General features: G+C 37.7%; 1 long non-coding RNA gene across 1 annotated transcript; it reads left to right on the top strand.

The window, feature by feature from the left end:
• The first annotated feature begins 24775 nt into the window (after window positions 1-24775).
• On the top strand, window positions 24776-26394 carry LOC130465873 (uncharacterized). The gene is made up of 3 exons (XR_008925890.1): window positions 24776-24824; window positions 25837-25912; window positions 26016-26394. It is a non-coding gene; the product is annotated as an uncharacterized lncRNA (long non-coding RNA).

Genomic DNA, 26394 nt, shown 5'->3' with positions numbered 1-26394 from the left:
CTAGAATTTAAGTTTATTAAGAGAAACTGTGAATGATTATTTATTTGTTTATTCTTTTCAATTGTAGTTTTAATTATGGCAAACAACAATTTATTCAACATTCAATCAATTCTCGAAAAGGAGAAGTTGAGCGGGAAAAACTTCCTTGACTGGCAAAGGAACTTGCAAATAGTTCTTATGCAGGAAGAAAAGGAGTATGTCCTGGAAGAGGCGATGCCCGAAGCCGCAGGCGAAGGGGTCAATCAGGTAGCCCTCAATCAATGGATTGATGCCAACAAGGATGTGAAATGTCTAATGCTCGCCACCATGAGTGCAGATCTGCAGAAAACATTCATCAACTCAGATGCTTTCACAATCATCAGTGAGTTGAAGAACATGTTCCAAGATCTAGCTCGAGTCGAAAGATTCGAGACTCATAGGCAAATTCTTGAGACCAAGCTTAAGAAAGGCGAGCCCGTAAGTCCACATGTTCTCAAAATGATTGGACTCATTGAGAATATGAGTCGGCTGGATCAGCAATTCTCTCAGGAAATGGCTGTAGACACCATCCTCCATTCTCTTCATAACGGGTATGATCAGTTCAAACTGAACTACAGTATGAATAGTCTGGACAGTCGTTCCATCTTCAGGTATTTTCGTTATAGACTGTACACTTGTTAATTCAACTTCTTGGGTATTAGATACAGGTTGTGGCTCACACTTATGTTCCAATTCTCAGGGACTAAGAAGAAGTAGAAAGTTAAGCAAGGGTGAAGTCGACCTAAGAGTGGGAAATGGAGCACGGATTGCTGCATTAGCTGTAGGAACTTATTATTTGTCGTTGCCCTCTGGGCTATTTTGGAACTGGAAGAGTGTTTCCATGTTCCAAGTCTTACTAAAAACATCATTTCAGTTTCTTGCTTAGATGCTAAGTGATTTTCCTTTTTAATAAAAGACAATAGTTGTTCGTTTTATTTTAAAGAGATGTTCTATGGATCTGCTAGATTGTCAATGGACTTTATTTATTAGATCACGACAAACAAGTTTATAACATAAATACCAAAAAGGCCAAAAAGGATGATTCAGATCTCACCTATTTGTGGCATTGTCGATTAGGCCATATTAACTTGAAACGCATGGAAAGACTTCAAAAGGAAGGAATTCTAGAACCATTTGACTTAGAGGATTATGGTAAGTGCGAATCATGTTTACTTGGCAAAATGACAAAGCAACCTTTCTCTAAAGTTGGAGAAAGACCAACTGAACTATTGGGTTTAATCCATACAGATGTATGTGGACCAATGAGTACAAATGCTAGAGGTGGTTTCAGCTACTTTATCACTTTCACTGATGACTTCAGTAGATATGGTTATGTCTACCTAATGAAGCATAAGTCTGAATCCTTTGATAAATTCAAGGAATTTCATAGTGAAGTAGAGAATCAATTAGGCAAGAAGATTAAGGCACTGCGGTCTGATAGAGGCGGTGAATATCTGAGCTATGAATTTGATGACCATCTGAAAGAATGTGGAATTCTATCAGAATTGACTCCTCCTGGAACACCACAATGGAACGGTGTGTCGGAACGGGGGAACAGAACCTTGCTAGACATGGTTAGGTCAATGATGGGTCAGGCCGAACTTCCAATAGAATTTTGGGAAATGCACTAAATATAGCTGCACTCACTATAAAAAGAGCTCCGTCTAAAGCTGTCGAAAAGACTCCATATGAGTTATGGTTTGGAAAACCTCCAAAAGTGTCTTTTCTTAAGATTTGGGGATGTGAAGTATACGTCAAACGATTAATTTCAGACAAACTTCATCCAAAATCTGACAAATGTATCCTTGTGGGCTATCCAAAGGCAACAAAGGGGTATTACTTCTACAATACATCTAAGAACAAGGTGTTTGTTGCTCGAGATGGTGTCTTTTTGGAGAAGGATCACATTTCCAAAATGACAAGTGGGAGAAAAGTAGACCTCGAAGAAATTCGAGTCGAACAACAAACTCTAGAGAATGCTCAAGATGACATTCAAGATGAAACTCAGAGATCTTTAGAAGAATCTGGTGAGGATCATGGTCAATCTAGAGATGTGACCCCGCGTAGATCGCATAGATATAGATCTCAACCGGAAAGGTACTTAGGTATTTTGACGAACGAGAGCTATGACGTTCTATTACTTGAAAGTGATGAACCTGCGACTTACAAGCAAGCTATGACGAGCCCTAGCTCCAAGCAATGGCAAGAAGCCATGCAATCTGAATTAGATTCCATGTCAGAAAACCAAGTATGGGATTTGGTCGATTTGCCAGATGGCTACCAAGCCATTGGAAGCAAATGGGTTTTCAAACTGGAAAAGGACAAGGATGGGAAACTTGAAGTTTTCAAAGCTAGATTGGTTGCTAAAGGTTACAGGCAAGTCCACGGTGTGGATTACGATGAAACCTTTTCACCAGTTGCAATGCTAAAGTCTATTCGGATAATGTTAGCAATCGCTGCATATTACGATTACGAAATATGGCAGATGGATGTCAAAACCGCTTTTTAAACGGCATTTTAACAAAAACTGTGTTTATGACACAGCCTGAAGGTTTTGAGGATCCAAAGAATGCTAAAAGGGTATGCAAGCTAAAGAAATCAATCTACGGATTGAAGCAGGCATGCAAGAGCTGGAATATACGTTTTGATGAAGCAGTCAGTGACTTTGGTTTCATCAAGAACGCAGACGAATCTTGTGTATACAAGAAGGTCAGTGGGAGCAAAATTGCTTTCCTAGTATTATATGTCGATGACATATTACTTATCGGAAATGATATTCCTATGTTGAACTCTATCAAGATTTGGCTTGGGAAATTTTTTTCGATGAAGGATCTAGGAGAAGCACAGTACATATTGGGCATCAAGATTTATAGAGATAGATCTAAAAAGATGATTGGACTTAGTCAAAGCACTTATATCAATAAGGTGCTTGATAGGTTCAAGATGGCAGACTCCAAGCGAGGCTACCTACCCATGTCTCATGGAATAACTCTAAGCAAGACTCAGTGCCCAAAAACACTTGATGAGCGTAGACGAAGGAATGGGATTCCGTATGCATCATTGATTGGTTCAATTATGTATGCTATGATATGTACACGCCCGGATGTTGCGTACGCACTCAGTGCTAAGAGCAGATACCAGTAAGACCCAGGAGAGGCACATTGGACTGCTGCCAAGTGAAGGAAATAATGCCCTTGGTCCAAGTATGCATATAATATTAAGTCTAATAAATGCGGTTCAGTATTAATTAACAAGTTAATAATTCAGTGAGATCAAGTAAGCTGAATGCCTAGCTAGAGGCCGCTTCAGTTCAAGTGGAATTAATGATATTAATCCACAGCTTACTCTTGACTGAACCCGTAGGGTCACACAAATAGTACGTAAACGGATCAAGTATTTAATGGCATTAAATACTCTATTTATGGATATTCGGAATCGACGGATCTTGGTTTCAGTGGGAGCTGAGATCGTCACAAGCAAGTGAATACTCCGGAAACGCTGACATTGCCGGAAACGGAAATATGGATCGTATCGGAAATATAAATATTATCCAAGTCGTAGATGTTGCCGGAAACGGAAACATGGTACGTATCGGAAAATATTATCGGAAATGGAAATATTGCCGGAATCGGAAATATTGCCGGAAACGGAAATATTGTCAGAATCGGAAATATTATCGGAATCGGAAAATAAATTCCGGAAAGGGAAATATTAAATATTTGTTCGAAACGAAAATGAATTCCGGAACCGGGAATTTGATCAGAAGCGTATCGTACGAATTAGCATCGGACGAGGCCTGCCGGACGAAGGCCCAGCACGAAGCCGGGCCATCGCCCAGCAAGCAAGACGCACGCCAACGCGCACAACCCATGGCAGCGCCAGGCCCACCGCAAGGCAAGCCCAGCGCGCCAAGGCGTGGCTGCGTAGCGTGGGCCAAGCGCACGCGCATGGGCGGCCCTCGTGGCTGCCGTGCGTGTGTGTGTTTGTGTCCATGCACAATTCCTAAATCTATTAGGATTTGGTGTATGATTAAATTCCTATTTCTAAAAGGATTATTTAATTAATTAGAGTACTTGTAGGATTTTAAGTTTAATTAAATCGTATCCTACTAGGATTCCAATTCCCTTTCCAAACCTCTATAAATAAAGGCCCAGGATCATAATTTATGCACATGGGATTAAAGTATTATAAGGGTAAGTTTTGAAAGAAAAATAAGCCAAACACTTGCAAACACTTAACCGAATTTCCTAGTAACCTTAAGGGCGATTCTAGTTGGTCTAACTTGAGGCGGATCCGGACGTACTGTGGACTATCTACGGAGGGACGACATTTGGAGTCCTAAAGGCTTGTTCTTGTTCGGTTCGGGCGCAGCTAGGGAGGGCACGCTACAAAGTGTATGCTCCTAAATTATGCTAAATGATTATGTGTAAATAATATATTTCCTGGCATTAAGGTTTTTTCGCATGATTTATGTTTTGTCATATGTATCATAACCTATCAGTGGTATCACGAGCCTCTTATTATTTTCATAATCTAAATTACATAAACATGGTTAAATATTACAAATTTTCAAGGAATTAAAAGGGGTGATTAATTTTCGTAATTGTTAATTAATTGCAAATTGCGTTTATTTAATTATATGTACGCTGTTTTTCGGCAGTTTCTTCGTTACTCATCCAAATCGAGTGATTTTTGTGTCAATTCCGCATGTAAAAGGCATTCTAAATTTTTGACAAAAATACTCATTTTCGGCCGAACCCAGAATTCCCGAATTCGAAGCCTAACTATGACTTTTCGGAGGTTTTAGTTTTTCGAACGCAAAATTTTTGTAAATTTAAGATGTTAAATTAAATATTTGCGATTCTTGTTGATAAATCTTGAATTTTGATTGACCTACTGTATATGTTTAACAAGTTTGAATGCCTAGCCTTGTGAATTATGAAATCTAATTTGTAATTATGATTAATTTGTTGAAAATTGGAATAATTTAGAATTAATTTGATTTTCATAATTAATTAATAATTTAATTAGATACCTATGATTAAAAACCACCATAAAAAATTGTAAATTTATGTTAAATTTTAAATTTTTATGACCTAGACTTGAATCCATGGAATTGGAAATCAATTGATTAATAAATTTTCAATTTATCGTCCTAAAATTATGAAATTAATATGATTTATTAATTTGTCATTAATTTTGAAAATAAAATTTTTAATTTTTATGCGATTTGCTCATATAACTTGCACGCACAAAGCAATGGACGCTACGTGTTACCCTTAAGGGGTGTTGTATAGTGCGGGCATGCGACGACGAGCAAGGGAGCTCATCGCCCATGCGGTACGAATGCAGCGAGCAAGGCTATGGTGCACGAGCACAAGGCAGCAGCCCTGCCTTGTGTCTTGTGCTATGTGCGATGGGCGAGTGGGCAAGGGCGAGAGCAAGGCAGCGACAGTCGCGTGTGGGCAGCAGGCGAGCTGCGCCACGACGTAACTGCCTCGCGCAACGTGCGAAGCCTCGCGCGCAGCGAGCGCAAGCTCGAGTGCGACGAGCGCTACTCCAAGGGACGAATGCTCGTGCGCAGCGAGCGTTTGGTCGCAAGCTACGAGCACTGCCTCGAGCAGCGAGCGCAAGCTCGCGTGCGTCGAGGGCAGGCGTGCGCAGCGAGCCAGAGGCCAACAAACCTCGAGGCGCCTTGCGATGGTGTGCAGCGATTGATGCGACGCAGCACATAGGCTGCGCGCACATGGCCAGCGATGGCTGCGTGCGTGTGGCCTATGGCTATGCGTTGTATGGTGATGTTGCGTACCTTGTGTTACGATTAGATCGTTTTAAAAAAAATTAATTTGAAATTTTCAGTTTATGTAATTTTAATTAATTTTAAAATTGATAATTTAAATTGTTTTCTTGGATTTTAATGTTGAATATTATAATTATAATAAATTTCATTTATTCTAATTATTTTACTAAAATTAAAATCATAAATTAATTTAAATACGACTGAAAATAAATTAAATGTGTGGATTCAGTTATAAATTTATATGAGCTTTAAATTTTAATTAAATTTGTATGTTTCCGGTTAGACTAGAAATACATTTTTATGTTTAAAATTAGTCAAGCATATGAATTTATTGGTTTAAGTGGGAGCCCTTTTAGTCATAAACTCTTGATTAGGTCTACAAATCCTTAAGGTTAAAACAACTTGATTAGAATTAATAAGGACTGAATAATTTGTAGATTATTGGTGCCCTTGATTAATTACTGCAAATATTTATGTGATGCATAACGTGTTTTACTAACCAACTATGTGGGCCATTCATGATAATGAATGGGTGAATGGTATATATTGTATATGTACTGCTTTGCAGGTTATGAAGTGACTAGTATGGCCCAAATAGGATAGAAAATATGGTCTGCGTACCATTAATTTGAATGTAATTGGTCTAAAGTACCAAAATTGTTTTTCAATTCAAATATGGTCTGCGTACCATCAAATAGTTGTAATTAGTTTAATTATAGCTTATCCTATTTGAAGAAAATGGTGCCTCCCACGGATATTTTCAAGACGGACTTTGAAGTTGAAGCTTCAAGATGAAGTCGGGCCATACTAGATCACATTTATCTTATGCATGTTTTAAGTTATTTATTGCTTTTAAATATGTCTTAAATATGCATGAGATCAAAGCTTGATTATGTTGCATGATTAAGTATTTTAGTTCACTTAAAATCTAACCAACATAGTAAGAGCCTTAAGTTCCAAACTTAAAATTGAGTTAAAAGGTGCCTTGCCAAAATAACACTTACTTGGATATCCTTTCTTCATCGATCTTGGTAATAGTTTTCCGCCATAGCGAGGTGTTACTTATCGATACTAAAGGGGTAAGGTACACAAATAATTGTGAGTACAAGTTAGTTTGGGTGAAACTCAACGACATAAGTAAGGAGTCCTTTTATGTCCTGGCAAAATCGATAGGTTTACCTAATAGGTTCTTAGACGTGCCTATCAACCAAGAGTAGTTTCTAGACTATTAGCAAAAGGTTTTTGCTTACCTAAAATGTTTTAGAATTGAGTCAAAATACATAATGTGCTTAATTCTTCAATGGTTTTAGGGTCTTGGAATCATTTTATTCACACCTGCCGGAACAATAAAATCGAATAAAATGCTAATAACTTGTTTGAATTGCATGATTGCTTTAATTTCAAGTTATTGTTCATGATAAATGTTTAGACTTTGCATGCTTCAATGTATGTTTTAATTATTGTTTATAATTAAATATCTTGCACTGCAGTAAATCCTTTTAGAAAGGTAACAGTAAATTTCCTCGATTGGTAATGAATCCAAGAATGATTCATGGAAATGAGAGAAAATGAGCAATTCAAAATGTACGTTTCTTATAGTGATTTTTATGGTTGTTTTCGAGTATCAAAATTGAATGGCAAACCAATTGGTGCTTGTGAATTCAAAATACAATGTAGTTTTGAGATCATAAAGCATTGAGTTTAAACGCTCATCTTTACCAATGGTTAACAACCTAAAGTCTTTTTCCATTTAATTCTCGAATGAGTCTAGTCCCTAGACATTCGAATAGATCGATGCTTAGAGAACTTTAGAAGCTTCTGGTAAGATCATCTAGTTGAAACTTAATATTCAACATAAAATGGTAAGAACCTTGTTGTAGTGACATTGGACATGTCTAACAAAGTATAAAAGTCAACACTAAAGAATTCAATTCTTAAGACTATAAGAAAGGGTACAAGAAATAGGAAAACAAGGAACAAATGAAAGGAATTTACGATTTCGTTTCTACCTATAAGTTTATGTTTAAAGAGAAGTGACCTAGCAATCAAAGTTCCTTGGTACCATATACCGCTTGAGGTTCTTACTTCGGTAATAACTCAAACAATGGAAGCTAGGATACACTAATGACCTACAAGTGGGAAATGAAGCATGGCAATGCTACATTAGTTGTAGGGTCATCTAGTTTGTTTTAAGTCCTTTCAAGGCTGGAACTTAATGGCTATTTTGTTCCATAATCAACATACCTAAATTTCTGCTTCAAACACAGAAAGACTCACATTCAAGAAAAACAAAAACAATGTTTGTTTGTTTATTCGAATGAAATGGTCATTTACGGTTTGAGTCAATATGCTTGATTAAAACAAACAACTCTTTAAATATAAACTTTACTAGGTTCAAATCAACCCCTTGATTTGAGTTCCACTAATCTTTGGCATTGTTGCTTAGACCATATCAACAAGTAAACATTCATAAGCTCTATTTTAATGGACTTTTGAAAGTTGATTGATTTCTAGATCAATTCAAGACAAGCTAGTCTTACTTGTTGAAAGTAACAAAAGATATGAACTATTCTTAGAACGCCTAGACGATAGAGTTCAAAGCTTAAGAAAGGTTTTATAACTTTATTATTTCACACAGGTTTGAGTGAATATAGGTTTATTTACTCAATGTGATATAAGTTTGAATCTGTTTTGCTAGTTCAAAGATTCAGAAGTATAAATCCCACTTGGCAAGAAATCATAAAGATCTAGGTTAGATCATGTTAATGATTACTTGAAACCAAATATGATCATCAATGATTGTGTAATGTAATTTCACGATCTAGCTCCATAAAATATGGCATATCTAAAATGGAATGACGGAATTCAATTAGTACTTGATTCGATCAAATGATGAATCATAAAGAATTTTCCTATAATTTCTAAACAAAATGCTCAACTACCACCAAACTGAACCAAATTCGTCAAAGCTATTGAAAAGTAATTTCAAAATATCTTCTCATAATATATCTAAAGAGTTCCTAAACTCAGTGGGAGCTTAGTGTTTGTTATTCAACAAACTAAGGCCCAAGTATAGATATATGTTTCATTGTGATTTATTCAAATGACACACAAGGGTATTGTTTCTACCACGAATTTTTGAGAACATAATGTTTGTTTGCTCGAAATAATGTCCTTTTGGAGATTCGTTTCCAAAATGACAAGTGGGAGAAAATAGACCTCGAAAGGTCTTCGAGGCGAACAACAAACATAAACGGACAATCCGGAGGCTTTTCGAAGTTCTATAGAAAATCCGAACACGTATTCTTTAAGGACTTTAGAAGTGGCTTTTAAAGAATAGACATCTCTTAGAAGACTTTACAAGTGCTTCAAGGAGAACAGAATATTCAAAGGACTTTTAAGTGGCTATTGATATTCTATCGTTTGATGTTCTATACCCAAGTAGGCATAGAGTTCAAGTCACTGAAACTATGCGATTCTTCTATTAGATAGTGAAGAAACCTACAACTTGCAGTCAAATTATTATCACAAAGATTAATGAGTTTGTGACTTGTAAGAAAGCTATGACGAAATATAGATTCCCTAAAATGGTTAGAGGCCATATATAGACTATATGTTTAATTGGTTAAAAGCCATAAAACATAACCAATGTTTTGATGACAAAATTGAAATTTTGTTGATTTGCAAGAATAGGTTAACACCTGTTGGTTGAAAATTGGTTTTAAGGATAAAAACCATCAAACATGGAATTGTGTTCACACACAAAGCTAGATTAGTTGCTGAAGGTTACAAGAAAATTCATGGCATGGATTGTGTTGAAACCTCATGCATAATCGTAATGCTCAAGTCTATAAATCAAGCAATGATTGCATATTGGTACATATGGCGATTGGATGACAAAACGTATTCCTCAATCAAATGTTGGAAGAAACTATGTACATGGCATGTCATAGGATTTGTGGATCCAAATAATGCTTGAAAGGAAAGATAGCTTATGAAATCTAAGTAAAGATTTAAGCAAGCAATTGGGAATTGGAATTGTATTTTAGTGAAGCTAATAAGTATTTTAGTTTCATAAAATGTACATGATTCTTATAGATATATAAGAAGTTTAGTGGGAGTACATAAAAACTTAATTGGTCCTATGTGTATCACACACATATCTCTCTATTGAGAAATAACATTCAAATGCTAATGACTTAGATTTGAAATTATTCATCAATGATGGACCATGGCGAAACTTAGTACATACTGGGTATTAAGATCTATTTAAGATCTTATAATATTGTTTTATATTAAGTAATGGCATTTACTAAATCAAACTCGGAAGACTCCATTGGAGATATTCGACCCATGTGAATAAATCTAAATAATGAATGTTTGAACTATGTATAAGCATTTGCTAAGTTAAACATCAAAGGATCTAAGTGAGATTCTTAACCTATATTATATGTCAAAGAATTTAGCTGGATTTAATATCTACTGAAATTGAATGAGCTAAAGTTACATGAATAGAATTCAATTTGGAATTATTCTGCAAAAGAATTTATCATGTATGATATAATATGAGGATCGCCAAAAACGTATCGTATGACTTTAGGCATGACGAACATATACCAATCTCTATTGATCTAAGTGAAGATCAACTAGATTGAGATCAAGAATACTTATGGTACTTGAAAAGGTACATAGGAATAGTTCTTGATTCAAGGAAATAAAGATATGCTAAATATTGATGCTACACGCATAAACACTGGCAAAGGATCAAGCAAGACCCTTTGGAGTTGACCATTGATAAGGACGAGCTATAGAGCATCGTGTTTTGAAATGGCAACATGGATTGGAGACCATGAGTTGTTGCGTGGGAAATTAAAATATTAATTTCTATTTTCAAAAGATACAGCTGGAAAGTCTTCCACATATCTGTGAACTGCTTGGATAACTATACCAAACAAAGCATCACTAGCAACCTATAAAGTTGAAGTAAAAGTACTTATTGCCTAAGAAGCAATATAACAGAGTTGTTTGTATTAATGAGTTCTTCATTGAACTTAGGTAGATCACATGTCTGCTGACTTGATGATTCTTCATTGAAAAATGCGTAGAACCACTCTTGTAGCTGGACAGACTAGATCACAAAATAAACATACTCAGAAGATCTTATCATCATATCTCGAAGAACATTCGATGAAAAGGATATTAAGATTGGCAAAGCATGATAACTAAACCTATGCAACAAGTGAGAAGCAACACTCACATTGTAGCACTAGAAATCAAGCATAGCTTTGAATTCCATGAACTGTTTTAAAGATGGGTTTGAGGCCCATGGTTGTAAAACATTGGGGTTGAACATTTATCATATATGAAATTTATTTTCATATTCCATTTAATCTTGGTTTAGTATTAAATGATGAGTCCCTTCAATTTGACGATATATTCAAGATAGACTGTCAGGACCAGTCCTATGACTAAGAAATGTCTATCAAGTGAACTTGAATGTCAAAGGTTGAAAATGGTCCCTGGTCGGGGTTTTCTATAAAATTGGACGCATAGAAAACGTTATATGACTAGAATGCAAGATGACTAGTAGTTCTGTTTCTTGAACTATGTGGACATGGCAATGTCATAATCATTTGCATAGATACTTACTTTGGGAAGACTAGTATCGGACAGACCTATGAAACTTTACTTTAAGAGATGAAAATCTGTCATAAGTAAATTTCATTAAAATTATTAGACACTAAATCCTCAATACCTGAGTGATTTGAGATTACTTGTTTGAGAACTGGTTGCTTTGACGTTGATCAACCGTCGCACCGTAAAAGGAGGCTATAAAGGCAACGCTCAGGTAATCACCTATCAAACGAAGTCTAATCTCAAGATCGCAAGATTGGGATTGTCCTCCCATAAATCGGGATGAGATGCTTAAAAGTTGTACAAGGCCACTCGGAGAGCTAGAAACTGTAAAATGGATGGCCGTGCTCGGATGAATCATAGGCTATTATTATCTGTTTATTTGATCAGTTGAACTCTGAAACCGAGAAACACCTCTGGACATAATAAGAATGACAACTCTTACCTTATGTTCAAGAGAAAGCATCGAGCGACAAAGGAATTAGGTAATGCACACTTGTCCCTAAGGACAAGTGTGAGACTGAAGGAAATAGTGCCCTTGGTCCAAGTATGCATTCAATGTGGTTCAGTATTAATTAACAAGTTAATAATTCAGTGAGATCAAGTGAGCTGAATGCCTAGCTAGAGGCCGCTTCAGTTCAAGTGGAATTAATGATATAAATCCACAGCTTACTCTTGACTGAACCCGTAGGGTCACACAAATAGTACGTAAACGGATCAAGTATTTAATGGCATTAAATACTCTATCTATGGATATTCAAAATCGACGGATCTTGGTTTCAGTGGGAGCTGAGATCGTCACAAGGAAGTGAATACTCCGGAAACGATGATATTGCCGGAAACGGAAATATGGATCGTATCGGAAATATAAATATTAACCAAGTCGTAGATGTTGCCGGAAACGGAAACATGGTACGTATTGGAAAATATTATCGGAAATGGAAACATTGCCGGAATCGGAAATATTGCCGAAAACGGAAATATTGTCAGAATCGGAAATATTATCGGAATCGGAAAATAAATTCCGGAAAAGGAAATATTAAATATTTGTTCGAAACGGAAATTAATTCCGGAATCGGAAATATTAAATATTGTTCGTATCGGAAATGAATTCCGGAACCGGGAATTTAATCGGAAGCGTATCGTACAAATTAGCATCGGACGAGGCCAGCCGGACGAAGGCCCAGCATAAAGCAGGGCCATTGCCCAGCATGAAGCCGGGCCATTGCCCAGCAAGCAAGACGCACGCCAACGCGCACAGCCCATGGCAGCGCCAGGCCCACCGCAAGGCAAGCCCAGCGCGCCAAGGCGTGGCTGCGTAGCGTGGGCTGCGTAGCGTGGGCTAAGCGCACGCGCATGGGCGGCCCTCGTGGCTGCCGTGCGTGTGTGTGTTTGTGTCCATGCACAATTCCTAAATCTATTAGGATTTGATGTATGATTAAATTCCTATTTCTAAAAGGATTATTTAATTAATTACAGTCCTTGTAAGATTCTAAGTTTAATTAAATCGTATCCTACTAGGATTCCAATTCCCTTTCCAAACCTCTATAAATAAAGGCCCAGTGTCATAATTTATGCACATGGGATTGAAGTATTCTAAGGGTAAGTTTTGAAAGAAAAATAAGCCAAACACTTGCAAACACTTAACCGAATTTCCTAGTAACCTTAAGGGCGATTCTAGTTGGTCTAACTTGAGGCAGATCCAGACGTACTGTGGACTATCTACGGAGGGACGACATTTGGAGTCCTAAAGGCTTGTTCTAGTTCGGTTCGGGCGCAGCTAGGGAGGGCACGCTACACAGTGTATGCTCCTAAATTATGCTAAATGATTATGTGTAAATAATATGTTTCCTGGCATTAAGGTTTTTCCGCATGATTTATGTTTTATCATATGTATCATAACCTATCACCAAGAACATTCTAAAGTACCTGAAAAGGCACAAAGATGACTTCCTGGTCTATGGTGGAGATGATGAATTAATTGTTAAAGGCTATACGGACGCAAGTTTCCAAACCGACAAAGATGATTTCAGATCACAGTCTGGGTTAGTCTTCTGCCTCAACGGAGGTGCAGTAAGCTGGAAAAGTGCTAAGCAAAGCACCATTGCAGATTCTACAACTGAAGCGGAGTACATTGCTGCACATGAAGCAGCAAAGGAAGCTATATGGCTAAGGAAGTTCATAGGTGAACTTGGTGTAGTCCCCTCCATTAAAGGACCAATAGCCCTGTATTGTGATAATAACGGAGCTATTGCACAGGCAAAGGAGCCTAGACACCACCAAAGAGTCAAGCATGTACTTCGTAGATTTCACCTTCTACGAGAGTTCGTTGAAAGAAAAGAAGTCGAGATAAGCAAGATCGGAACTGATGACAACATATCAGATTGACTAAACCTCTGCCGCAGGCGAAGCACAACTCGCACACTACAGCTATGGGAATCAAGCATGTTGGAGAATGGCTTTGATGTCCTTATTTAATGTTTTAAAGGTTTAGAGTTTAATTCTTTGTAAAACATTATTGGTTAATCATTCACAATAAATGAATAGAATTCATTTTTCCATTTAATTTGTGGTTTATTAAATGATGAGTCCCTTCAATTTGACGATATATTCAAGATAGACTGTCAGGATCAGTCCTGTGACTAAGAAATGTCTATCAAGTGAACTTGAATGTCAAAAGTTTAAAATGGTCCCTGGTCGGAGTTTTCTATAAAATTGGACGCATAGAAAACGTTAGACGACTAGAATGCAAGATGACTAGTAGTTCTGTTTCTTGAACTATGTGGACATGGCAATGTCATAATCATTTGCATAGATACTTACTTTGGGAAGACTAGTATCGGACAGACCTATGAAACTTTACTGTAAGAGATGAAAATCTGTCATAATTAAGTAAATTTCATTAAAATTATTAGACACTAAATCCTCAATACCTGAGTGATTTGAGATTACTTGTTTGAGAACTGGTTACTTTGACGTTGACCAACCGTCGCACCGTAAAAGGAGGCTATAAAGGCAACGCTCAGGTAATCACCTATCAAACAAAGTCTAATCTCAAGATCGCAAGATTGGGATTGTCCTCCCATAAATCGGGATGAGATGCTTAAAAGTTGTACAAGGCCACTCGGAGAGATAGAAACTGTAAAATGCATGGCCGTGCTCGGATGAATCATAGGCTATGATTATCTGTTTATTTGATCACTTGAACTCTGAAACCGAGAAACACCTCTGGACATAATAAGGATGACAAATCTTACCTTATGTTCAAGAGCAAGCATCAAGCGACAAAGGAATTAGGTAATGCACACTTGTCCCTAAGGTCAAGTGGGAAACTGGAGGAAATAGTGCCCTTGGGCCAAGTATGCATTCAATGTTAAGTCTAATAAATGCGGTTCAGTATTAATTAACAAGTTAATAATTCAGTGAGATCAAGTGAGCTGAATGCCTAGCTAGAGGCCGCTTCAGTTCAAGTGGAATTAATGATATTAATCCACAGCTTACTCTTGACTGAACCCGTAGGATCACACAAATAGTACGTAAACGGATCAAGTATTTAATGGCATTAAATACTCTATCTATGGATATTCGGAATCGACGGATCTTGGTTTCAGTGGGAGCTGAGATCGTCACAAGGAAGTGAATACTCCGGAAACGATGATATTGCCGGAAACGGAAATATGGATCGTATCGGAAATATAAATATTATCCAATTCGTAGATGTTGCCGGAAACGGAAACATGGTACGTATTGGAAAATATTATCGGAAATGGAAATATTGCCGGAATCGGAAATATTGCCGGAAACGGAAATATTGTCAGAATCGGAAATATTATCGGAATCGGAAAATAAATTCCCGAAAAGGAAATATTAAATATTTGTTCGAAACGGAAATTAATTCCGGAATCGGAAATATTAAATATTGTTCGTATCGGAAATGAATTCCGGAACCGGGAATTTAATCGGAAGCGTATGGTACAAATTAGCATCGGACGAGGCCTGCCGGACGAAGGCCCAGCACGAAGCCGGGCCATTGCCCAGCAAGCAAGACGCACGCCAACGCGCACAGCCCATGGCAGCGCCAGGCCCACCGCAAGGCAAGCCCAGCGCGCCAAGGCGTGGCTGCGTAGCGTGGACTGCGTAGCGTGGGCCAAGCGCACGCGCATGGGCGGCCCTCGTGGCTGCCGTGCGTGTGTGTGTTTGTGTCCATGCACAATTCCTAAATCTATTAGGATTTGGTGTATGATTAAATTCCTATTTCTAAAAGGATGATTTAATTAATTACAGTCCTTGTAAGATTCTAAGTTTAATTAAATCGTATCCTACTAGGATTCCAATTCCCTTTCCAAACCTCTATAAATAAAGGCCCAGGGTCATAATTTATGTACATGGGATTGATGTATTCTAAGGGTAAGTTTTGAAAGAAAAATAAGCCAAACACTTGCAAACACTTAACCGAATTTCCTAGTAGCCTTAAGGGCGATTCTAGTTGGTCTAACTTGAGGCAGATCCGGACGTACTATGGACTATCTACGGAGGGACGACATTTGGAGTCCTAAAGGCTTGTTCTTGTTCGGTTCGGGCGCAGCTAGGGAGGGCACGCTACAAAGTGTATGCTCCTAAATTATGCTAAATGATTATGTGTAAATAATATGTTTCCTGGCATTAAGGTTTTTCCGCATGATTTATGTTTTGTCATATGTATCATAACCTATCACCAAGAACATTCTGAAGTACCTGAAAAGGCACAAAGATGACTTTCTGGTCTATGGTGGAGATGATGTATTAATTGTTAAAGGCTATACGGACGTAAGTTTCCAAACCGACAAAGATGATTTCAGATCACAGTCTGGGTTTGTCTTCTGCCTCAACGGAGGTGCAGTAAGCTGGAAAAGTGCTAAGCAAAGCACCATTACGGATTCTACAACTGAAGCGGAGTACATTGCTGCACATGAAGCAGCAAAGGAAGCTATATGGCTAAGGAAGTTCATAGGTGAACTTGGTGTAGTCCCCTCCATTAAAGGACCAATAGCCCTGTATTGTGATAATAACGGAGCTATTGCACAGGCAAAGGAGCCTAGACACCACCAAATAGTCAAGCATGTACTTCGTAGATTTCACCTTCTACGAGAGTTCGTTGAAAGAAAAGAAGTCGAGATAAGCAAGATCGGAACTGATGACAACATATCAGATTGACTAAACCTCTGCCGCAGGCGAAGCACAACTCGCACACTACAGCTATGGGAATCAAGCATGTTGGAGAATGGCTTTGATGTCCTTATTTAATGTTTTAAAGATTTAGAGTTTAATTCTTTGTAAAACATTATTGGTTAATCATTCACAATAAATGAATAGAATTCATTTTTCCATTTAATTTGTGGTTTATTAAATGATGAGTCCCTTCAATTTGACGATATATTCAAGATAGACTGTCAGGATCAGTCCTGTGACTAAGAAATGTCTATCAAGTGAACTTGAATGTCAAAAGTTGAAAATGGTCCCTGGTCGGAGTTTTCTATAAAATTGGACGCATAGAAAACGTTAGACGACTAGAATGCAAGATGACTAGTAGTTCTGTTTCTTGAACTATGTGGACATGGCAATGTCATAATCATTTGCATAGATACTTACTTTGGGAAGACTAGTATCGGACAGACCTATGAAACTTTACTGTAAGAGATGAAAATCTGTCATAATTAAGTAAATTTCATTAAAATTATTAGACACTAAATCCTCAATACCTGAGTGATTTGAGATTACTTGTTTGAGAACTGGTTACTTTGACGTTGACCAACCGTCGCACCGTAAAAGGAGGCTATAAAGGCAACGCTCAGGTAATCACCTATCAAACAAAGTCTAATCTCAAGATCGCAAGATTGGGATTGTCCTCCCATAAATCGGGATGAGATGCTTAAAAGTTGTACAAGGCCACTCGGAGAGCTAGAAACTGTAAAATGCATGGCCATGCTCGGATGAATCATAGGCTATGATTATCTGTTTATTTGATCACTTGAACTCTGAAACCGAGAAACACCTCTGGACATAATAAGGATGACAAATCTTACCTTATGTTCAAGAGCAAGCATCAAGCGACAAAGGAATTAGGTAATGCACACTTGTCCCTAAGGTCAAGTGGGAAACTGGAGGAAATAGTGCCCTTGGGCCAAGTATGCATTCAATGTTAAGTCTAATAAATGCGGTTCAGTATTAATTAACAAGTTAATAATTCAGTGAGATCAAGTGAGCTGAATGCCTAGCTAGAGGCCGCTTCAGTTCAAGTGGAATTAATGATATTAATCCACAGCTTACTCTTGACTGAACCCGTAGGATCACACAAATAGTACGTAAACGGATCAAGTATTTAATGGCATTAAATACTCTATCTATGGATATTCGGAATCGACGGATCTTGGTTTCAGTGGGAGCTGAGATCGTCACAAGGAAGTGAATACTCCGGAAACGATGATATTGCCGGAAACGGAAATATGGATCGTATCGGAAATATAAATATTATCCAATTCGTAGATGTTGCCGGAAACGGAAACATGGTACGTATTGGAAAATATTATCGGAAATGGAAATATTGCCGGAATCGGAAATATTGCCGGAAACGGAAATATTGTCAGAATCGGAAATATTATCGGAATCGGAAAATAAATTCCCGAAAAGGAAATATTAAATATTTGTTCGAAACGGAAATTAATTCCGGAATCGGAAATATTAAATATTGTTCGTATCGGAAATGAATTCCGGAACCGGGAATTTAATCGGAAGCGTATGGTACAAATTAGCATCGGACGAGGCCTGCCGGACGAAGGCCCAGCACGAAGCCGGGCCATTTCCCAGCAAGCAAGACGCACGCCAACGCGCACAGCCCATGGCAGCGCCAGGCCCACCGCAAGGCAAGCCCAGCGCGCCAAGGCGTGGCTGCGTAGCGTGGACTGCGTAGCGTGGGCCAAGCGCACGCGCATGGGCGGCCCTCGTGGCTGCCGTGCGTGTGTGTGTTTGTGTCCATGCACAATTCCTAAATCTATTAGGATTTGGTGTATGATTAAATTCCTATTTCTAAAAGGATGATTTAATTAATTACAGTCCTTGTAAGATTCTAAGTTTAATTAAATCGTATCCTACTAGGATTCCAATTCCCTTTCCAAACCTCTATAAATAAAGGCCCATGGTCATAATTTATGCACATGGGATTGATGTATTCTAAGGGTAAGTTTTGAAAGAAAAATAAGCCAAACACTTGCAAACACTTAACCGAATTTCCTAGTAGCCTTAAGGGCGATTCTAGTTGGTCTAACTTGAGGCAGATCCGGACGTACTGTGGACTATCTACGGAGGGACGACATTTGGAGTCCTAAAGGCTTGTTCTTGTTCGGTTCGGACGCAGCTAGGGAGGGCACGCTACAAAGTGTATGCTCCTAAATTATGCTAAATGATTATGTGTAAATAATATGTTTCCTGGCATTAAGGTTTTTCCGCATGATTTATGTTTTGTCATATGTATCATAACCTATCACCAATAACATTCTGAAGTACCTGAAAAGGCACAAAGATGACTTCCTGGTCTATGGTGGAGATGATGTATTAATTGTTAAAGGCTATACGGACGTAAGTTTCCAAACCGACAAAGATGATTTCAGATCACAGTCTGGGTTTGTCTTCTGCCTCAACGGAGGTGCAGTAAGCTGGAAAAGTGCTAAGCAAAGCACCATTACGGATTCTACAACTGAAGCGGAGTACATTGCTGCACATGAAGCAGCAAAGGAAGCTATATGGCTAAGGAAGTTCATAGGTGAACTTGGTGTAGTCCCCTCCATTAAAGGACCAATAGCCCTGTATTGTGATAATAACGGAGCTATTGCACAGGCAAAGGAGCCTAGACACCACCAAAGAGTCAAGCATGTACTTCGTAGATTTCACCTTCTACGAGAGTTCGTTGAAAGAAAAGAAGTCGAGATAAGCAAGATTGGAACTGATGACAACATATCAGATCCATTGACTAAACCTCTTCCGCAGGCGAAGCACAACTCGCACACTGCAGCTATGGGAATCAAGCATGTTGGAGAATGGCTTTGATGTCCTTATTTAATGTTTTACAGTTTTAGAGTTTAATTCTTTGTAAAACATTATTGGTTAATCATTCACAATAAATGAATAGAATTCATTTTTCCATTTAATTTGTGGTTTATTAAATGATGAGTCCCTTCAATTTGACGATATATTCAAGATAGACTGTCAGGATCAGTCCTGTGACTAAGAAATGTCTATCAAGTGAACTTGAATGTCAAAAGTTGAAAATGGTCCCTGGTCGGAGTTTTCTATAAAATTGGACGCATAGAAAACGTTAGACGACTAAAATGCAAGATGACTAGTAGTTCTGTTTCTTGAACTATGTGGACATGACAATGTCATAATCATTTGCATAGATACTTACTTTGGGAAGACTAGTATCGGACAGACCTATGAAACTTTACTGTAAGAGATGAAAATCTGTCATAAGTAAATTTCATTAAAATTATTAGACACTAAATCCTCAATACCTGAGTGATTTGAGATTACTTGTTTGAGAACTGGTTACTTTGACGTTGACAAACCGTCGCACCGTAAAAGGAGGCTATAAAGGCAACGCTCAGGTAATCACCTATCAAACGAAGTCTAATCTCAAGATCGCAAGATTGGGATTGTCCTCCCATAAATCGGGATGAGATGCTTAAAAGTTGTACAAGGCCACTCGGAGAGCTAGAAACTGTAAAATGCATGGCCGTGCTCGGATGAATCATAGGCTATGATTATCTGTTTATTTGATCACTTAAACTCTGAAACCGAGAAACACCTCTGGACATAATAAGGATGACAACTCTTACCTTATGTTCAAGAGCAAGCATCGAGCGATAAAGGAATTAGGTAATGCACACTTGTCCGTAAGGACAAGTGGGAGACTGAAGGAATTAGTGCCCTTGGTCCAAGTATGCATTCAATGTTAAGTCTAATAAATGCGGTTCAGTATTAATTAACAAGTTAATAATTCAGTGAGATCAAGTGAGCTGAATGCCTAGCTAGAGGCCGCTTCAGTTCAAGTGGAATTAATGATATTAATCCACAGCTTACTCTTGACTGAACCCGTAGGGTCACACAAATAGTACGTAAACGGATCAAGTATTTAATGGCATTAAATACTCTATCTATGGATATTCGGAATCGACGGATCTTGGTTTCAGTGGGAGCTGAGATCGCCACAAGCAAGAAATGAATACTCCGGAAACGATGATATCGCCGGAAACGGAAATATGGATCGTATCGGAAATATAAATATTATCCAAGTCGTAGATGTTGCCGGAAACGGAAACATGATACGTATCGGAAAATATTATTGGAAATGGAAATATTACCGGAATCGGAAATATTGTCGGAAACGGAAATATTGTCAGAATCGGAAATATTATCGAAATCGGAAAATAATTTCGGAAACGGAAATATTAAATATTTGTTTGAAACGGAAATTAATTCCGGAATCGGAAATATTAAATATTGTTCGTATCGGAAATGAATTCCGAAATCGGGAATTAAATCGGAAGCGTATCGTACGAATTAGCATCGGACGAGGCTTGCTAGACGAAGGCCCAGCACGAAGCCAGGCCGTTGCCTAGCAAGCCACACGCAACAAACACACGCCAAGCTCAACCAGGCCCAGCGCAAGGCCAGGCCCAGCCAAGCCTTGGCGCGCGCGCATAATGGGTTGCGGGCAAAGGGGCTGTGCGCCGTGCGTGGGCCGCGAGGCTTGCGCATGGGCGTGCGGCTCGTGCGTACGTAAGTGTTTGTGTTCCTGTACGAATCCTAAAGCTATCGGGATTCTACATATTGATTAAATCCTAATCCTAATAAGATTATATTTATTATTTAGAGTTCAAGTTGGATTCTAATTAATAAAAACAAATCCTAGTAGGATTATAATTCCTTTTCCATACCTCTATAAATAGGAGCCTAGGGTCATAATTTATAGACACAATTGAAGTATTCAAAGGGTAAGTTTTTGAAAGAAAAATTCAGCCATACACTTGCACTAACCTAGCCGAAAATCCTAGCACCTTAAGGGCGATTCTAGTTGGTCAATCTTGAGCCGGATCCGGACGTACTGTGGACTATCTACGGAGGGACGACACTTGGAGTCCTAAAGACTTGTTCTTGTTCGGTTCGGTCGCAGCTAGGGAGGGCACGCAACAAAGTGTATGCATCTAAACTATGCTAAATGATTATGTGTAAATAATATGCTTTCCTGGCTTTATGGTTTTTCCGCATGATTTATGTTTTGTCATATGAATCATAACCTAACAGATTCATGGCTGTCCTTTTCCTTCAACCATTCGAGAGGGCAGACTGAGTTAAACATTTGCATCCAGAAGTTCCTCTTCCTCTAATTTCACATGTATGCATCATGTTTCCCCACACCAGCTGGCTACTATATAGCACCCCATAAAGGAACTGACATTAGAAAGTAACACCAAAAACTGGTTGGAGTAAATACCTTGCATGTGCTTGCACCAAACCAGTTCGTTCATGGTTCCATTAATTTGTGGAACCATGAATCCATCAATAGTAGTCTACTGAGTTCGGTCCTACGTGATGATATAAGAGATTACCAATTATGGAAAATAAAGATGAACAAAAAGATCCTCCAAGGAAATACAGTGTGTTGTGTCATGTATCTTGTCTTGTCTTATTTCAAACTTTAAGACAATCATTCCAATCACGTAGATTTCATCTAATACATTACTGCCGAGTTCAATGGAAAAGTGAAGACTGTACTATAATAAAATCTCATAATTAAGGATTTGGCCTGGGTTTGGCCAAAACCTTGAACCCTAAAACCGCACAACCCTAAACCCTAAAACCCTACAACCCTATACCATAAACCCTAAACCCCTAAACCCTAAACCGTAAAACCTAAAACCCTAAACCCTAAACATAAATTTAACTGGACTTATTAGAATTAATTAAACTTGAATACTTGATTGATTCTAATTGAACTAATTGGACCTAGTCATAAATGCTTGCAAGAGAGAAAATTATAGAGTTGGAGTGAATTTGTTGACTTTGTTGACATTTATTGAAACTTATTGACATGATAAAGCCTATTTCAACTTTTTTTTTAATTTATTATTGAAGCATTACTACAAACCTTCACCCATCACTACTACAAAAATGGGCAAAGAGACCCTTAGCAAAAGACCCGTTGATCGACATAACGGGTCTTTTTAATATGAGAGATCTAATATTATATATAACGGGTCTCTTATGAGTTAAAGGGCCCACTTAAAATTAGAGGGAAAAATAAAGAGACCCGTCATCTGAATTAATGGGTCTCTAATGTATAAAAAAGGTCCTTTTTTTACGTGAAAAAAAAATGAAAAACACCAGAGACCCTTGATTTAACAAAATGGGTCTCTTATATATCATATGACCCACCTCCCATACAAATTAAAGTAAAATAATAATTAAAAAAAAAAAGTAAAATGCGGAAAGACCCGTCGTTTAATCCAACGGGTCTCCACTTTCATTCATTTGCCCCCCAAACCTTCGCTAAACTGCTAAACCAAAATTCACCCTATTGTGTTTGCCTCTTTCTTCTTCCTTAGATTCAAGAGCTAGGTTTCAGGAAAGACAACCATTGGCGAACTCATGGACGAACTCACCACCACCGGCGAATTGCACTACCACCGGAGAACTACCGTACCATCGGCGACCTCACCATCGTTGCTAACGAACTACAAATTTAGGTTTTTTTTTTCTCAACACTCTCTTCATTCTCTTCTTCTCTTTAATTTTATTTTTTGAATTTCTGAATACCTTGTGGGTTTATTCGATTTTCGATTTCAATTTGTAATTTCTGCTACAAGATTGGGGTTTTTTTCTTCTGAATTTTTCAACTTCAATTTCTCCTACGAAGTTGGGTTTTCCCCCCCTGAATTTGTGAAATTTCAATTCCTGAAATTTTGTGTTTAAATGTTCATGTAATTGCAATTGTGGGTTAGGATTTTTCCAGTTTCACGGGAAAATATGATTTCCACCTTGTCATGTTTACATACTTGTTCTACACGGGGACATTTTGATCAGCAATATGTTTCTGGGAAAATGCTTTTGTTGTACAGACTGCAGAATGCTTGTTCTGTTCCTCTTCTCCTTTTCCCAGTAAGATTAAAAAAAAGAGTCGAATGAGAAAGAGTATTGCAGTTGATAGACTGAATAAATTCTTATGTTTTCTCCAAATTACATTATCTATTGTATTTTCCCTTTGAAAAACAATAATATGGCTTCAACATGTGTAAACCTAGATTAATTGTATGATTCTATTACGGTAAGAAAACATACTCGTCTTTTATCTTTTAGGAAAAAAAGCATAGAGCTCGGGGTTGAGAGTTTCAGCATAGAGCCCTGTCTTCCTTCTTTTCTTTTCTTTTTTTTACAACATTGACCTTTGTTAATTTTAATTTGTCTTCTTCGACCTGATCTGATAGTCTATTGTTGTGGCAGTGGCCAATAATATGTGTTCATTGTTGAGATGCAATTCCATGTCCATTTTGATCTAATTGGTTCAAATGTGTTGTATGATTTGAGTTTAGTTGTTTGCTACTGTGTTTTTCTGTTGAAATGTGCCAGGAAGAAATTTTGGCATTGCTAAGTTCAAACACTGTCATTCCCTTAAAAAAAAAAGTTCGAACACTGTCTTTGAAGTTCAGTTAAACCTTTTCTTGTGTCTATTTTTCAGCTGTTGTCAGATCAAAGTTTTGTTCTTTGGCATTCTGTTTATGTAATTTTGCAGTTTATGACTTTTTCCGATTGTAATCTATCATATGGACTCTGTACTGACAAGCATATACATGTGACACAGTGAGGCTATCTTCTTTTCTCATCCTTTCCCCTGGAGTTATCTTCTTTTTTGGCTCATTATGAAAATGAAAATATAACTTGAAATATGTATGATTGAGATGTGGGGACAAGTGTAGGTTAATACCAATGGATCTGTTTTAATTTCCTTGGTTGCTGCTTACTGTTATGAGTAGTCGATAGTAGATCTGCTATGTGTTTGTATTCTGGAAGTGTTTCCGTTGTTGCTGCATTATAGGCAGTCGATAATAACACTGCTACGTATTTGTGTTCCCATTGTTGCTTCTTACTAATATAGGCAGTTGATAGTCTCTCTGCTATGTGTTTGTTTTCCGTTTCCATGGTTGCTTGATATATAACTTATATTTTTCCTATCATACTCAGGTTACTTCAATAGAAAAGGCTGAATATGAGAAAATCTTAAAAGGCGATGACAACAGAAGATAGTACCAATCTGTCTCGTTCGGCAAAAGGCTACAATCATAAGGTAGTTTCTTGTTGTTTGAGAAACTTGCAGATTGTTTCTTTTACTTATCTAAGAAGAATTGGCTGCCAATAAGGGTGATTAGCGTGTGATGTGTGGCTAGAGTAGTGCCTGCTTTAGATGGATGTAATGTAGATGAATGTGGTGATAGGCTTTTCGACGTTGAGTCGTTGACAAAGTATAAAATTCTTCCCTTCAGTGTGCATTTCACTGATCTATAAACCCCTCTTAGCTGAGTTAATTGGTGATATAATTCTATTTGTTATATGCATATGAAATTGAATTTAAATGAACAAGCTCAGGAGGTCCATTCCTGTGTTTCAAAACTTGTTAAAATATAAGATTTGCTATATATTTATGTTGTGAGTTGTGACGTTTAAGTGTAAGAAGATCCTAAAATGAAATTTAGCTTAAGAAAGAACATCTTTACCTGATGTTGTTGTTTGTTGATTTAGCTTGCTTAGGAGTTAATTGCATGAATAGGTTTTTGAGGACTAATGTGTCCAGTGGCAAAAAGCTTGGAGGAATCTGTGGAATAATGCAAGGCTTAGCTCTAGTAGTTAAATCGTATGATATTTAACTGTCTTATGTGCTTCGTGTTTCTTTTCCACATATAAGCTGCTTGTTGGATTCTCAGATCATATTTAAAATAGTATTGTTATCTTTATTCTTATGTTCTTGTTTGCGCTTTGCTGTAAATTTGAATCATTTGGAGATGAGTACTGCTTGGAGGCTTTCCTAGATTGAAAACAGAGCTTGCTCGATGTATTTCCCTATTATGTTTGAAATTCTTTTTCCTTTTCTATGTCAAATGTATTTTTCTCAAGGTTTTTGTTTTTCTTCCGGATGCTCAATACTTCATATGAAGTATATCGCAAGGATACCAACAGGGACTTGTTTAATTTATTCATTCACATATAACATGAAGCACTACATCATTATATTATGGCTATGAAGAAACTCTCTCGGGCTCAGATTTCATATTGAGTTTGTTTTGTTGTTAGGATCCTTTCAGTTTGCTGGTATTGCTAGTTTCTTGAATCCAATCATCCATTTTACCTATCAAGGTGTGATTTCTTTAACTAGCTTAGGTGAGCAAAATCTTCTGACCTTCGTTCTCCTCTTTCATTCTAATTTACTGTAATTTTATTTCAAGAGCGTAGAATGGCTGACCGGTTTAGATTGCATGTTAAGGGAGGTGACAGTGGAAGTGGGAATGGAAGTTTGTGACGTAGTTGAACTGATCGGTATGGCAAGCCTGATGGTGGGTTTGACTCTAACTTGATTTCAGAATGATTAGTGATTTCACTTTTAATGGTGATCACCTTCTAATAGGAATCATAGTTTTACCGATAACACAATCTATATTCCCCTTATTTTACAGGTGAAAAGGCGGTGATGTGATTAACATCGTATTCTATGTATCTGCTATTGCTGTATTTTAGGTCATGGAACAATTAATTCATTCATTATAGATGATATCCTTGTGGCTAATTTGCAGAATGGACGATGGGGTGGGCATGGTACTTCAAAGAATAAGATCGGCAGCCGTGGAGAAGACAAGGTTATAATA

This window comes from Spinacia oleracea, chromosome 1 (genome assembly GCF_020520425.1).
Source record: "Spinacia oleracea cultivar Varoflay chromosome 1, BTI_SOV_V1, whole genome shotgun sequence".
In the NCBI taxonomy this organism is placed as follows: domain Eukaryota; kingdom Viridiplantae; phylum Streptophyta; class Magnoliopsida; order Caryophyllales; family Amaranthaceae; genus Spinacia; species Spinacia oleracea.
The sequence above is the reverse complement of the archived record's forward strand: the minus strand, read 5'-3'. Positions and strand labels throughout refer to the sequence as shown.